Source organism: Coturnix japonica, chromosome 6 (assembly GCF_001577835.2).
Source record: "Coturnix japonica isolate 7356 chromosome 6, Coturnix japonica 2.1, whole genome shotgun sequence".
In the NCBI taxonomy this organism is placed as follows: Eukaryota; Metazoa; Chordata; class Aves; order Galliformes; family Phasianidae; genus Coturnix; species Coturnix japonica.
This window is the reverse complement of record NC_029521.1, coordinates 18596670-18611754: the sequence shown is the minus strand read 5'-3', so window position 1 is coordinate 18611754 and position 15085 is coordinate 18596670. Positions and strand designations below refer to the sequence as shown.

The following is a 15085-nucleotide window of genomic DNA, read 5'->3' as shown; positions in this document are numbered from 1 at the left end:
AGGGAACCACACATAGATATAAAAGAAAAAAGTCTGAAAATAGACTGCTTAAAAGGAAGCTTGCAAGGAAATTAGCAGGAAAATAGAAATAAAAAGAAATGTAAAAAAAACCCTAAAGATAAAACAATTATATTGCATCATCCTCCCGCATTGATACAGAATAAGATGTCTTCTAAAAACAAAATAGAAGCATTATAAGTATTGGTATTATATATAAAGTAAGGGAAAAAAGCCACCACCAGGAGGTGGGTAGAACCTTCTTCTGCGATACCTGTTTGAGTAACACTGAGTGAACCCTCATGGATGTGTCACTAAGGAACACAGTTTAGTGTCAGGACTTGGCAGGCCCCACTGACACCTGATGAAGGGTTTTTCCAACCTGAATGATAATTCTTTGATTCTATGAAATAGCAAGATGAAACTGTGTTTCAACATGAAAACTCCATCCAAAAGTGTATGTCAAGATCTATATTACTAACATATCTTATCTCCTCATGTAAGCATAGTTCACTACAAGTGGTAAAAACAAACTCACTTGTTACACACCACAGTTGATTTAAAGCACTGTACATGACGCATACTGTTCAACAAAGGCTCATTAAATAAGTTATGAAACTGAAACACTCAAAGCTTTCTATATAGCACCTTACCATATATATCTGTTTCAAAAAAGAAATTAATAAAGAAACATCATTATAGTCTTATTCTCCTCATTAAGATCTACAAACAAAAAAATGGACTACAAGATATACAAACAAAAAAATGGACTACACTACTATTTTTCACAGGAACAAGACCAACAGCACATGATCATACAGCAGAGTCTCTGAAAATAGCAATACACAGATAGCATCCTTAGACTTAACATGTTTTACTCTGTAATCCCAATGTTCTTTTTTTCTTATTAAGGAATCTTTTATAGATAAATGCAAAATTATCTCCACCAAAACAGCCAATTTCAGAACTTTACATTTATTCTCTTCCTCACAAATCAAACTATAGCAAAATTGGTGCAGTATTGGAGCAATATTCTGGATTGGCCATAATCAATATATGTATAATATTGCCTGTTTAATGGAAATGTTATACACTGAATATTATAGTTTTTACAGAAAAGAACAGTGCACTCTAACAGCACTTCCTTCTAGTACAAGCAAGCACAAATTCAAATATCACCCAGTAAGTAATAAACAGCAATGTTAGAAGCTTGTGCATTCCTATTGACTTCTGTTAGATTAAAGAAGCTGCTTCATTAGAGAAGCAAACTAGAATAATTCCTTGGAGTACTACAACACAACATTCTTTGCATATAACCACACGGGAATTCAAAATAGAAGAGATACAATACTATTACCTGAATATCTGGTTGTCTGACTCTGGAAGAACAACTCTTTAATGACTAATTTACAGTAATTCAGTTTTCTAAAAATCTGCACACAATTACATTAACAGTCCCCTTTTCAAGATAAATTTAGTTTTGAATTTTCCATATACTATAAGTAGTACTATTTAAGTTGCCAGGATATGGGAGATGAGAGATAAGCAAAAAAACAAACAAACAAAAACAAAAAACAAAACAAACAAAAAACCCAAACCAAAACAACAACAACAACAAAAAACAACCAAAAACTAAAACAAAAAAACAACCACCACCACCACCAACAACAAAACAAACAAACAAACAAAAAACACACACACAAAAAAAAACAGGCAGAGAATGTTCAAGTGAATAAATTCAACTTCCATATTTTCTTGTTGAGAGATAAGTAAAGGAAGGGTAAAAAAAACAAAAGCATTCAGCTGGCCTACTACACAGGCCAAATCTCTCAGGTTTTTCTGGAATGTACAAGTATGGATCTTCAGGATCCAGAATTTTGGAGTTAATGTTAGAATTCAGTAGAGTATGAAAATAACAAGGCTTTCCTTTTTCTTCATTCTCCACTGCACATGTCAGGTTTTGATTGTAGAAATCCCAAGAAGCAGAACAGAACATATGCATTCTGGAGATATTTCATTAACATGTGATATAAAGTGATGGAAAAAATAGCCAGAATGTCAATGATGCAAAAGTGGCCAGCACCACTGCCATGAAAGACTCAACATTTAAAAAAATATTGAATTTAATCAAAATTGTAAAATAGAACTCTGTGAATTAAGTAAACAGATTTTAAAAAAGACACCTTACTAAATTTAGCTATTCATTTACAGAATAAACTAAAGGTAGTATGTTGTACAAAGGAAGCACAATGGAATCACTCAGACTAATAGAATCAAATGTTTGGGGATTAGGTCTTAGAGGTGTCTAACTTGCAACTTCAGGGGAAAAAAATAAAAAATTGGCTATTTTCATAATGTATCTTAGGAATTTATCACTAGCAAGTGCCAAAGCTGTCAACTGCAAATGATTTTCTGTCTTAAACCCAACAGTGACCTCCTTTATTAATGATATGAGAAGTATGGCAATGTTGGAATTAATATGAGGGAACTCTAACACAAGCTCTTATAGTGAAGATTATCTGTTTTCTTCAGATATGATAAGGTCACAAGACAAAACATTTTATTACAATATTAGCGTATGGCTTATTTTAAGGAATCAGACTATCAAGAAGCTATCAACACTTAATTCAAGTTCTAGTAAAAATTTATTTTAATGTTACAAACCACAGTTGAGCAGGGTTTGCTGCATTTCATTTAATAATATCTGCCTTCTGAATAAAATGTTTAGAAATATGGTGTTCATATGGCCATAATTTTAACTAGTTAAAAAGCCAGGGAAACAGACGACAGTTACTTTTAATCTTACTGTTGAAGTAGAACTATAGACCTTTTCCTTCCAGAAATAATCTTCAAGCTCATAACTGCCAACTGATTGCTGGAGGGAAAGTTTGTAGCTGAGCAGTGCGAAAACAGAAGAGTCAAAAAATCCTTCTTCATACATGTGACTTATCTTCTACAAAAATGGAAATTAAAACTGACATACTGTTTGTAAGCTGAAGATTTATTCTGAATGAATCTTTTTAAAATTCTCCTTTGTAACAGTCAACAGATAAATTCAAGGAAAACTACATCTGACTCCATTACCAAAGAGAGATGATGTTATTCAAGTTTCCAGAATGAAACTTTGTGTCTTTGTTCCTTAAAAATTGTAAGAATTGTAAGAATTGAATTTGGATTCCAAGGGATGCAACATTCTCTGTGCCCTGTAAACACTTTAAACAAGTTTATATCAAAATTCAAACTCCTATCTGATTTCCTGATCTAAAAATATATTGTCCCAATGCTGTTTCCTTCCAGGAGTAACATCACCAACCTGCTTCAGAAGACGTATTAAACATCATTACGTCTGTGATATTTTTACCCAGTAGAACAACTGAAATGCAAAATTATGACAAGAGAACCAGTCCAGTTTCTCTGCATCTAGGAACAATCTATGCTCAGTACTTGGATTACTTTATTCATTCACCACTCAGGAGCAGTCTCTCTCCTAACTGGTATTTTACCATCTATCAAGATAGATGCATCTTAGTGCCTATCAAAGATATTTTACTTCAAGAGACTTATATGTAATACACAGAATAGTTGTTTAATACTCAAAAGTACAGTAGTGGGGAAAAAGAATTTTATACTATTTGCATTGTTCTGTAGGTAACATGCAAAATTTTATCTAATAACTTTCCCCTTTTTTATAGAATTAGTAAAAAGGACTTCCTCTTGCCTTTCCAAGTTAAGCACATGTCTAGAGATAAGAAGAATGCCAACAAGAAAACAACAACAACAACAATAACAACAACAACAAAAAACACAACACAAAACAGTTGCTTTTCTGAAATCCAGATGATGCATATGCCCTTATACTGATTTTGGAAACTGAGTTGAATGCTTGAGTTGCAAGTCAGTACGTGTGCCCCTCTTTCATTCCTAATTGTTCATTTCAACTTAGAAGCTATGACCAAAGAGAAAAAAATAAAGCAGTTTCAATATTTAAGCATTACCTTTTGCAACGTTCTGTAAACAGAAAACCTTCAGTTGATGAAAAAGTTCCTTTTCCTCACACAAGGAAAACACAGCTTTTTAGCCATAAGTGGATATACTAGTGACTTCATAAGCTAACAGAAAACTCTTTTCAAGCAACATTGAATCAGTTTTCCTGAGGCAAAACAGCTTGACTATAGACCATGCTTAAACAACGTGCTGAATATAACCCTAGAAATGTTAAGCTTAACTTACATTGAAGGTTCTCCAGTTTCTCATCTGCTGGCAGAGGAGATGTATAGCAAAATAAGAATATATGTGAAATACAGATGCAGTTTTCACAGAATCACAGAATTGTAGGGGTTGGAAGGGACCTCTAGAGATCATCAAGTCCAACCCCCCTGCCAAAGCAGTTTCCCTACACCACGTCGCATGGGTAGGCGTCCAGTCAGGTCTTTAATATCTCCAGAGAAGAAGACTCTACCACCTCCCTGGGCAGCCTGTTCCAGTGCTCTGCCACCCTCACTGTAAAGAAGTTCTTTCACACATTCATGTGAACTTCCTATGCTGAAGTTTTAGCCCATTACCCCTAGTCCTGTCCCCACGCACTACTAAAAAGAGACCAGCCTTGCCACTATGGCCCCCTCAGGTATTTATAAGCCTAGATCAAATCCCCTCAGCCAGATTTGCTCACCACTTGCATCAAGCATATGCTTAAAAATCTTTGGATTCTTCAAACTTAAAGTACGCTACTCATAAAAATGAATGAAAAGTCACTTAGGCTTTGTGAACTTCAGCTGTTGCCTGGTTAATTCAACTGAATTTCACAATAAATTTCAGATCTTCGTGTGTCAAAATGCCCACATCAAGCCCATAGGCTCTTTTGAGCCATTTAGATAGGATGCAAAGTAGAAATTTACAAAGAATCTTTGTAACACCAGCAGAAATCTGTAGGGTTACGCACTTTATAAATGATGAGTAGATCCAGAATGGTGAACTAGATCAAAGCAGAGAGTAGACTGGAAAGTACATAATGTTCTGCTTAAGTGTGGCGGCAGAAAGAAACTTAGGTAATTGTTATCCTGTATGGATGGAATGTATGGGGTACTGATGGACGAGAAACTTAACGAGCCAGCAGTGTGCTCTTGCAGCTAGGAAGGCAAATGGTATCCTGGGCTCCATCAGGAGAGGGGTGGCCAGCAGGGACAGGGAGGTGATTCTCCCTCTTTACTCTGCTCTTGTGAGGCCCCATCTGAAGTACTGTGTCCAGGTATGGAGCCCTCAGTACAAGAAAGACGTGGAGCTGTTGGAAATGGTCCAGAGGAGAGCGACAAAGATGATTAGGGGACTGGAGCACCTCCCCTATGAAGACAGGCTGAGGGAGCTGGGCTTGTTCAGCCTGGAGAAAAGAAGGCTGCGGCGTGACCGCAATGCAGCCTTTCAGTACCTGAAGGGAACCTACATCCAGGAAGGGAGTAAACTCTTCAAAAGGGCTGATGGATTTAAGTTGAAAGAGGGTAGATTTAGGCTGGATGTTAGGGGGAAGTTCTTTACTAGGAGAGTGGTTAGGCCCTGGAACAGGCTGCCCAGGGAGGTTGTAGATGCCGTGTCCTTGGAGGTGTTCAAGGCCAGGTTGGATGGGGCCCTGGGCAACCTGATCTAGTAATTGTGGAAGTTTGGTGGCCCTGCCAGGCAGGGGGGTTGGAACTTCATGATCCTTGAGGTCCCTTCTAACCCAGGTCATTCTATGATTCTATCCTTTAAAGCGTGGAAGTTTTTTTTTTAATTTAAAATGTAACTGACAATAAAGGAAAAAAAAAAAAAAAAAAGCGACACAAACCACTGGATAATTTTAACACAGTTTAAAAGGGAGATGCCAATCTGGAACAAAAAAGTTAATCTTTTGTAATTCTTTTGTAATTCTCCAAATTTCAGCAAAGAATTTGATACAGCATCACACATAAACTGAGTTGGAAAAGATAAAGGTATAAGAAAAATAAAGTAGATACAAAACAGATTATAGGTAACATAATGAACAAAGTTTTAAAATCTTTGTTCAGACTGACTTTATGTCATGTGCTCTTTTGTGAACTTGGCAAAAAGTAGAGGCGTTGTATAAAAACTGGAGGTTCTCATCATCCTACAGTGGATACTGGAGAATCTTTGGGATCACTGCATTAGAAACTGGAAAACATGTAGAAATTCTTCAAAGTCACATAAGCACAAACAACAGAATTTCTACAATTACATGCCATCTAAGCATTTCAGAACAACAGGAAAAGAGAAGTCACACCTCTATTGCAAGACTTGGCATGTACCCATAGAACAAACTGTCTTCACCAATATCTGATTTTCAGTTTACCAAGGAAAGCATTAGCAATGTTATTTAAGACTTTTGGGAATCACTTCAGGAGTACAGTGTTAAATGCAGGTAAGATATGTTCCGAATTCAGGAAAACCAGCCTACCAGGCTCTGAGTCTTCCTATCCAGTTTTACTCAAGCTAAGAGGTGCTTGCTCAGAATTCTTTGATCTTAGCACATAAAAGCTGTGAAAAGCACATGATCAATGTTTATGGTTTATTGAAGGCTACACACCAAGGAGTTGTCCTTAAATAACAATATAGAGACTCTGCAAACTAGAATCAAAGAATGTATTTAGGCTGCAAGTTAAAAGAAACTTCTAAACACTGGGTGAGAGGTTCTGAAACTTTTTTTTCGGAAAGAACAACAGGGCAAAGTACTTGAGTAGCTCTAAGAGAGACTGTGGCCAGTTTATGACTGGGATTAGATAGGGCTGTTTCCAAACAGAAAAGCCCCTTCTTCTGCCCTGAACTGCTACGATGAAGAACTGCTCCCTCTTCTGCTCCCCCTACTTCCCAGTAAAGTTCAACTGGGGCTATGACAGGGCTAAAATTAACTTTTGAAGTTTAAGAGAAAACAGTCTTAAGACTTAACATATTTTCCCACTACCTTGCATGTTTCTTTAGAGTATTCTATCAAAGTGGATAGCTAAAAGCTGTCCTTGAAATCAAAAGATTTAATCAGCAACTGAACAGAGCAGTGCATTGTAAAAATACAAAAATTATACTGCCTCTTTTGGTCTTCGTTAAATATTTGTCATCCACGCTAGTTTTCTGCTTACTATATGAATATCCAAAAAAAGAATTTGACTGAAATTAGCACACTTAAGCCTAAAATTCTGGCAGCATCCTTCTTGTGCTGAAGTTGCTATATGAAAACTTTACATAAGTTTCTGCTAAGACTTACAGCTAACCATCCTCCACTACAATACACACAATTTGACATTAATCATCAAATGATCCACTCAGATGTTTTCTTACGTCAAGAGCAGCATGTCATCCACAAACAGCCACAGAACATAGTTGTTCAAAAACTGCAGGTATGAACTAGTTGTTAAATAGTTATTTGGATACCATTAAGAGAATAACAAGCAGGGCTGCAGTCAGCTACCTCTGCTCCATGTCTATGTCTATAAATAAATGTGCAGCACTATGGGTCCATGACAGAAAAAATATGCTCAACCTGTTGCAAGTGGAGCTCAAACCTGCCATTCACTGAACTGACCATACCCACAATGCATTGTATCAAACACAGTCATGACACTGTACACACTGTAACTTGAACTTGAGCTCAACTCAAGTTTTGCCGCAAATCTATACAAGACTAGAACTTAAGCAATGTTCAAATCCCTATTTTTTTTTTCAGAACTTTGGCATTATCCATGTGTAATTTGTCTATTAAACAGAGAAAAGATATTTTTATGTTGGTGCTATCTCAGACCAGTAAATTGGAAGCATTTCCTACACTTCAGTCACTTTAGGGAGTTCACCACATCATCTCCAGTTAGAAGAATCAGAAAAAAAAAACAACAAACCAAACCAAAACAAACAGATTGCTCTCATTTCAAGTTCAAGAATAAAGCCAGTGGACTCCACCTTTACTGAATGTCATCTGATCTCTAACATCATCAACAGAATCTTTTTTGCTCCCTTTGTTATAGGCTGAACAGAGGATTCCACCTTAAATGATATAAAGTGATATATATTTGACTTAGTTCAATAACAGCATGCAGTACTGAAGCAAATGGAATTGACAGAAAGAGTCCGTATTCCCCTCTTACTAGTCTCCTTTATACTTGTGCTTATTTTTTGTTCCCTTATTCTATTGCTGTAAAGCTATGGCAGGACAACTATGGACAGTATGGTTTTAAAAGTATGCAGTTAGCTTAGCTCATATGTTCTTTCTTATCTCTTAAATTTCTGGGTTAGTAATAGTTTATCTTCTTAGTTAAGCTCCTTTTCCAACATGAATTCACACTGCTAAAGTAAGGCTACAACTGATGAAACTTGCAAATCACACGTGCCACTGCTATCAAAAACAGCCTCCCTCCTACCCTCACTCTGATTACATGACTTAACGCAATCAGCAGTCTCCATCGTCAACACATAATGTCTTTCTAATTAGAAAGCAGTACTTTTACAGAAAAATAGAACACAGTAACATTTGCTATTTACAATATTATCAAAAATATACTAGAATATAAAAATAATTAACCTCACTTTAAATTAGTTCAGCAATTACAAAGCCTCAGTCCAGTTTTGCCAGCAACAAAACTACCCAAGTATTGTAAAATTCACTTGTGCCATGAAACTAAATTGTTAATAAATTCTACAATATGAAACCATGATCTCATCACTTTGAAAACCCCTTTTCCTGATTTATGAAGAAATACCTGCCTCAAGAATAAGTACATCTAACACCAAGAATCTTACTGAACAGTAGTTCTCCCCAGTTGATCTCCTCTAATAGACAAGTGTCAAGAACTATTCCAGTACCAGCTCGCATGCAGAAAGCAGAACTCTTGGAAGCAGCTCATCACATTTTAACCATTTTCTCAAAGGATGAAAATAAAGCAGATATCACACAGATTTTGGCTTCTGTAGTTGAGAAAGTCAGCACTCTCAATATAAGTTGTGGTCTCCCCAGATCAAGTTTTCTCCCTTACATATGCAGAATTTTTTACAAACCAAAAGTTAAAAGTAAAATATAGCAGTCTGGTTATTCTAAGTCTTCCCATGTAAAGCAAAAATAATCTAAAGCATCATCCTCACACTGCCAACCACTTCCAAGTCTGCCAGAGATCTCAGGCTGTAATGTGTAAATCATTACATGTTCTGACAGTACTTTCCAAAGGAAAATCCGCACTGGAATTACAATAAACAAGTACAGTTTAGCTTTAAATGAAATGATGCAGCTTTTATCTGACCTGAGTTTCAGTCTTTTCCTAGTGGGAAATATAAATTCAGCATTTGGATACATAATCCTACAGCACTCAAAAGCCGACTCCACCGCCAACACTTTACATGATTTATAGCTCTCCTCCAGATTCAGATGGCAAGTCTCGACGGAGCAGGTGCAACGGGGTATTTCTCCTTCGCTCGGAGATAATTTCCTCGCATGTAAATTAATTAGCGAGTCTTCATCACTCTCGCGCAAGCGGGGAGCACGAAGCTAATGGATTACCAGCGGTTAACGTCTCGCTCGGAGCGGTGACCCGGCGGGCTGACAGAGGGAGGGAGCTCCGTGTCGTTACCGCTGAAGCCACAGCGTTTTTGACAGCGTCAGCGGCGACAAAAGTGAGCCCTGCTCCCGCAGTTATGCCGAGAGAGCGCTACATCGCGGGGGAAAGGTCCTCCGCGGTACCAGGAGCATTTGTGCCCCCACCCGGCGGCTTCAAGCTGCCCCGCCAGCACCGTGCCCCCACCCGCAGCCCAACCCCTTCCCCGAGCGCAGGCGAACGAGGGGACGAGTCCCGGCTCTCATTACCTCCTCCGGAGCCATGGAGAGAGCTGCGGCTGCAGCCGCTGCCTCGGCTCCGCGCGGCTGGCGGAGATTTCCTCACTCCCTCACCCCGCCGCGCTACGCAGCGAGCCGGCGGCACAGCCCGCTCCGCATAAATGCATTAACAGCAGCCCCATCATGATTAATTCATCAGTCCGGTGACCAGAGGAGGAGGCACGCCGAGCAGAGCAGGGCTGGGAGGGGGTGGGAGAGCGCAGCTCCCTTCTCCCGGAGTTCAGATCCGCTGCCCGAAGGGAGCCGCCCGCTCGGAGCACCGTCGGCGCTTAGCGGCCGCAGCTCTCGCACAGCGGCGAGTCGGGTCGCGGGCAGCACGAAGCAGCTTCCCGGGGAGATCCCCCACCTCGCGGGGTAACAGCAGCGGTGACGGGCTAAGCGTGCTCGCAGCCCAGCAGACGCCCTGGCCGTGGAAGGCGGCCACGACATCCCCGAGCTGCCCACCGAGAAGTAGAGACGGGCAACGCAAGAACCCTGAGGGCAGAAATGCCGCTTAACCTCCGTGTGGCAGCCGACACTTCATGAACAGTATGCTACAAGTAGCCCAAACCCTCCAGCGCGGGGAGAACAACCGGCCGGCCAGTTGCTAGAAACAGCCCTCTGTCTGCAACCTCCTGCCGTGCGCACGAGAACTGCTCCGGCCCTGCAGCACCGCTGACTCTTCGACTAGTTGCCCAGCACTAGTGTGGCTGAGCACAGGGCTTTCCGAGTTCCCTTACATCGATTTATTTAAAGTCGGGTCACACTGGACCTGGAGTTCAACCACAGTAGGAATAAATAAGCAAAACTTTGACTTTAAGGCTTTTGGAATAGCTGTTAAACACAGATCTACAAGAAACATACTGACATTCCACTGTTTTTCCACTCCACAAATACATCAAAGTCCCACATGGCCAGTAGCCCCTGTAGTACTACTAGTTACACATAATGTTTGTACCAAAGCAAGAGGCGCTTCCTCTTTTAGCCTCGTGTCTTCCTAGGCAGTTCCACAATCAGTCAATTAAGTTAGTGTAGAACAGATGGTTCATCACCTATTTATTACTTCCTTACCTCATCCACAAACCAAGGTTGCCTACCTGTTAGCATCTGTATGCTTCAAGGGACTCCATTTGAATAGATCACCAATTCTTTATTGATCATGTGCCAGGAGCAAAAATTTCTCCTGTCACCTCTTGTGAAAGCAAGTATTTTCAGCCTGACACAGCTATATATAGAGATTCCTGAGTATCAAACAGAATTCATAAGCTGCACATAGAGAGGTCCCCCAAATTGTCACAAATCCTTCATTAGATAATCATTCAAGCTGTGTGAGGAAAGGAAAATGTTATTTTTCCTTTCCCACTATGCTGTAGATTTTGTATACGACTAACAAGAGTAATTACTTGCAACTCCACAGCTGAGGTTGCATTGTGATTTGCACTTATAGCAGGACTGAAATCTCTATGTTTCATACTTGAATGATTACAGTTACACTATGCATTTGGTACAATAACACTTGAGAATTACAGCTGATTTTTCTTTATAATATTTGTTTACATCCTGTAGAAAGAAAAATTAATTGCCTTCTTTTTCAAATGTTTCTTATTTTCTTCACATCTCTGAATTCTCACAGCATTAATTCTGAGGGTTCCCATACATTATAAGCCATTCTCACTGTAAGTTATGAACATAAGTAAAGCCAATACTGATTTTTGAACTTCTAAAATCAAACACACTTTTACCCTGTTACTTGACACAGCATTTTTGTAGTCTGCAAAATATTGCAAATTTTGTTACTAGTTTTAATCTCTCCCATTTAAATAGTTGCCTGTATCAAGACGCGTGCTTCCAGCCATCTAGCATTAAGCTGTAAAAAGCACAGGTATTTAATTTAATGGGACAAGAAGCAATGGCCTAAATCTTGAACACATATTCCAGATAAAAACGAGGAAGATCTTTACTGTAAGGATGATGGAGCGCAGGAAGAAGCTGCCCAGAGAGCTTGCAGAGTCTCATTCTGTGATTATATGCAAGACCCAACTGGACACATAGAGGTGGGACCTATTGCAGGAAAACTGCTTTAGCAGGGAGTTTGTCTTAATGATCTCCTGAGGTCCATTCCAACCCCTTCAGTTCTGTGTGGTAGTGGATCAGTGTGTTTGTATGAGAGGGATAAATGTGCAGCATAACTGAAGGGTAGAGTTGAAGAACCTGTATGGCTATCTGTAATGCTATAATGTGATGGAAAGTACAGCAATGATAGCAGGATAGCAAAGTCCTAGACAACCTCAAGTGAGGATACTTCCAAATGCAGCAGCCATTCATAGAGAAACAAACAAACAAACAAAAAACCAACAAAAAAACCAAAACAAAGCTGCTTACCCTTAGAATGCCTCACATACGCAGTGATCTCCAGCAAGATATCCTTGCCTACACTACCAATTCTTCAATGAGATCTGGGAAGGGGTGGATCCTGGCTCCACACTTTCTGGCCACTCAGGAGCATTACTTGCACCTGAGCTCCCCTGGGTTAGCTCTGCCTTCCTACCCAATGCTCAATCACTGTTTCAAGCTGTGACAGCATTCCTGCTACGCTATCCAAGTGAAAATCCATGTATCTGCTGTATTAGATCTCCTGTTTACAAATGGCTTAAGGCCATGACTCAGAATAAAATCAACACAGCTAATTTGGCATGAGAGAAGACCTATTTTCAGCACTTTTCACCTACTTTAAGCATCTTTGGAAATTCCTTATCACAGAGCTCCATTGCATGGACAATTTCACTAATGAGTCAGAGCAGTGATATTCTGTAGAGCTATGTACCTATAAAAGCATTCAAAATTTCAAAGCCCAGAAACATTCAATTGTTTTTATTTATTGATATATAACTATGATTCTAAGAGATGCTTAACATCCTTCTTGATGCTAGCTGGTATTATAAGAGGGAAAGATTTATCACATATGGGTGCATAGTTCCTGCAGCACATGAATTTGTCTGGACAAAGAATCACTGGAAATATTTCAAGTTATTTTGGTGTTCACATTGTGGATCACTTGGAGTTTCAGTGCTGTCACATCTAGATATTTGTTCTTGGTGCATCTCTGCAAAAGACTTTAGATTAAATCTTGATCACATACAAATCAAAGAAATTCTGCTATTTCCTTCAACATGGTAGGATTTAATTCACCAAGGATTTAATTTCTCTGGAGATTCTGTTAATTTCACATAAAGTTTCTATTAAAATTAGTTTATTTAAAAAAAATAAAATCCAATGTTTTCTAGATTTCTTCTAGAAAATGAATTACTTCAAGGAAGATTATTTTATGATAGGATTAATACTGATTTGATGAAATTAAAGCAGATGATGGTAGTACAGTTATGTGACATATTCCTGGCCTGAAGGTCATACGACATTTGCTTGATTCAAAACTGAACATTCAAAGTGTGGTCACCATTATTCATCCACTAAGGTTCATGAAATTGGTCTGATTTACGACTGATTCTGACCGCTACACAGAAACTGCGGTTTCAGTTGAACCATGATTATTTGTTTCAGTCTGAAGCACTGACAAATACTCAAGAAGTCATAAAGGGTGCCTTTTGTCTTGATTTTCAATTAATTTTAAAGTGAATTAAACATCTGACAAATAATGGGGCAAATCTATCTTTCCATACTTAGCTCACTAGAGTTCATTAAGAAGTGAATAAGAGTGATTTTGACTCAATACTTTCTTGTTCTCTGAACATTTTCTTAGCAGCTTTATAACAAAGTGAAATTACCTAGACAAACGTGGATTTCAATTTGTATAAAACTTGCATGGAATTTATCTTATGAAACCTCAGGGCCTAGCATATGCAGTACCAATCTTAGAAAGAGTTGATGTTTATATAGTAATTAAGAATGGTAACTCCCGACCTCTTAATTACCATGAAATGACTTTTTCCTCACTAGACTATCGGAAATCCATATTAATAGCAAAGTGATAAGGCATAAGTTACTGAGAGTACTACAGTGTTTTTTTGAGATGACCAAAGATTCTTTAAAGAATATAAGGCAATTCTATTATTGCAGAAGGATTACTGAGGGTGTTCCAGCTCAACTTAGCTAATTTTTGAAGCTGAAACACTTTGCTATATACTCTGTTAAATTACCCCTGGTATTAAATATTCTCACTCATATGGCCATTGAGCAACTCTGTATCACCAGATGCAGTAAACAAATGAAAGAAAACACAGAACATAGGAAAGGATCATTAAAAGTCACAGCAAAGTTTAAGATCATAGAATGGCTTAGGTTGACAGAGACCTCAAATCCTATCCTGAACCAACACCCCTGCCATGGGTTGGTTGCCACCCACCAGGTCAGGGGCCAGGGCTCCATCTGGCCTTGAATGCCTCCAGGGATGGGGCATTCATAACTTATCTGGGCAGCCTGTTCCAGTGCCAAGATGATCAGAAAACATCGATCCAAATTCCTACTCCAGTTGAGCTGGGCATTCTACTGACTCAGCAGACTGTAATTAAAATTGCATTTGTAATTTTCTCACCCATATTCCATAACCAACTGTAGGCAGCCTAAGTAAGTTGCAGACAAGGCTAGTGTATATAGTATACCAATACTGAACATCCTCGTGAAGCTGCTCAATTGGCCAAAGAGTAAAGAGCAGAAGCCCTTCAAAAATCTAAATGCATTTCCTACCTCTTGAGCAACAGACATGACATCACCAGAAGGAAAACCCACTATATCACAGTGCTGAGCCAAGATATTTATTGTTTTGCTGGCCCTGAAATTTCAGCTGAAGTGTGGTTTATAATGCTGTAAAATTATAGGTCAGATAAACCTCACTGTAGCTCTGGGGTATAGCTGTCCCTCTTCATTTAAGATAGATGTAAGAAATCATTATGCTCCTTTGCAGAAACAAGTGGCTGGAATGACTGTAGTCTCTAAACCCCAAACACAATTACATGTCTCTGTTGCAAAACAAAAGCTTGAAAAATCCAGCTCAGAAGTGGTTGGAGTGGTTTTGCTGTTTTAAGCAGGAAATAAATACAAGTGAAACAAATTAAGGCTATATATGTAGGACATAAACATGCAGACACAGCTAATATATAAAAAGAACTAACATCAAATTAAAGCCAAAGAACACATACAAGAGAGAAACCTGGATGTTTTGTACTGCTGGTAGAGAATGACATGGTTTGGATCTCTGAAAGACAAAGCTTTCTCAATATGTATAATTACTAATTTACTCAA

At 38.8% G+C, this 15085-nt stretch overlaps 1 protein-coding gene across 2 annotated transcripts in view; it reads right to left on the bottom strand.

Annotated features, from left to right (window-relative positions):
* Positions 1-10303, bottom strand: part of LOC107315944 (heparan sulfate glucosamine 3-O-sulfotransferase 1-like) — a 33794-nt gene extending 23491 nt beyond the window's left edge. The window contains exon 1 of one of the 2 annotated variants that reach the window (XM_015866896.2): positions 9821-10303. The gene's annotated coding sequence lies outside the window, so the exon portion shown is untranslated. Of the gene's footprint in view, positions 1-9260; positions 9731-9820 lie in introns of those variants that run through there. The other variant, XM_032445521.1, reaches the window with a different exon arrangement.
* Between the last annotated feature and the right edge of the window lie 4782 nt (positions 10304-15085).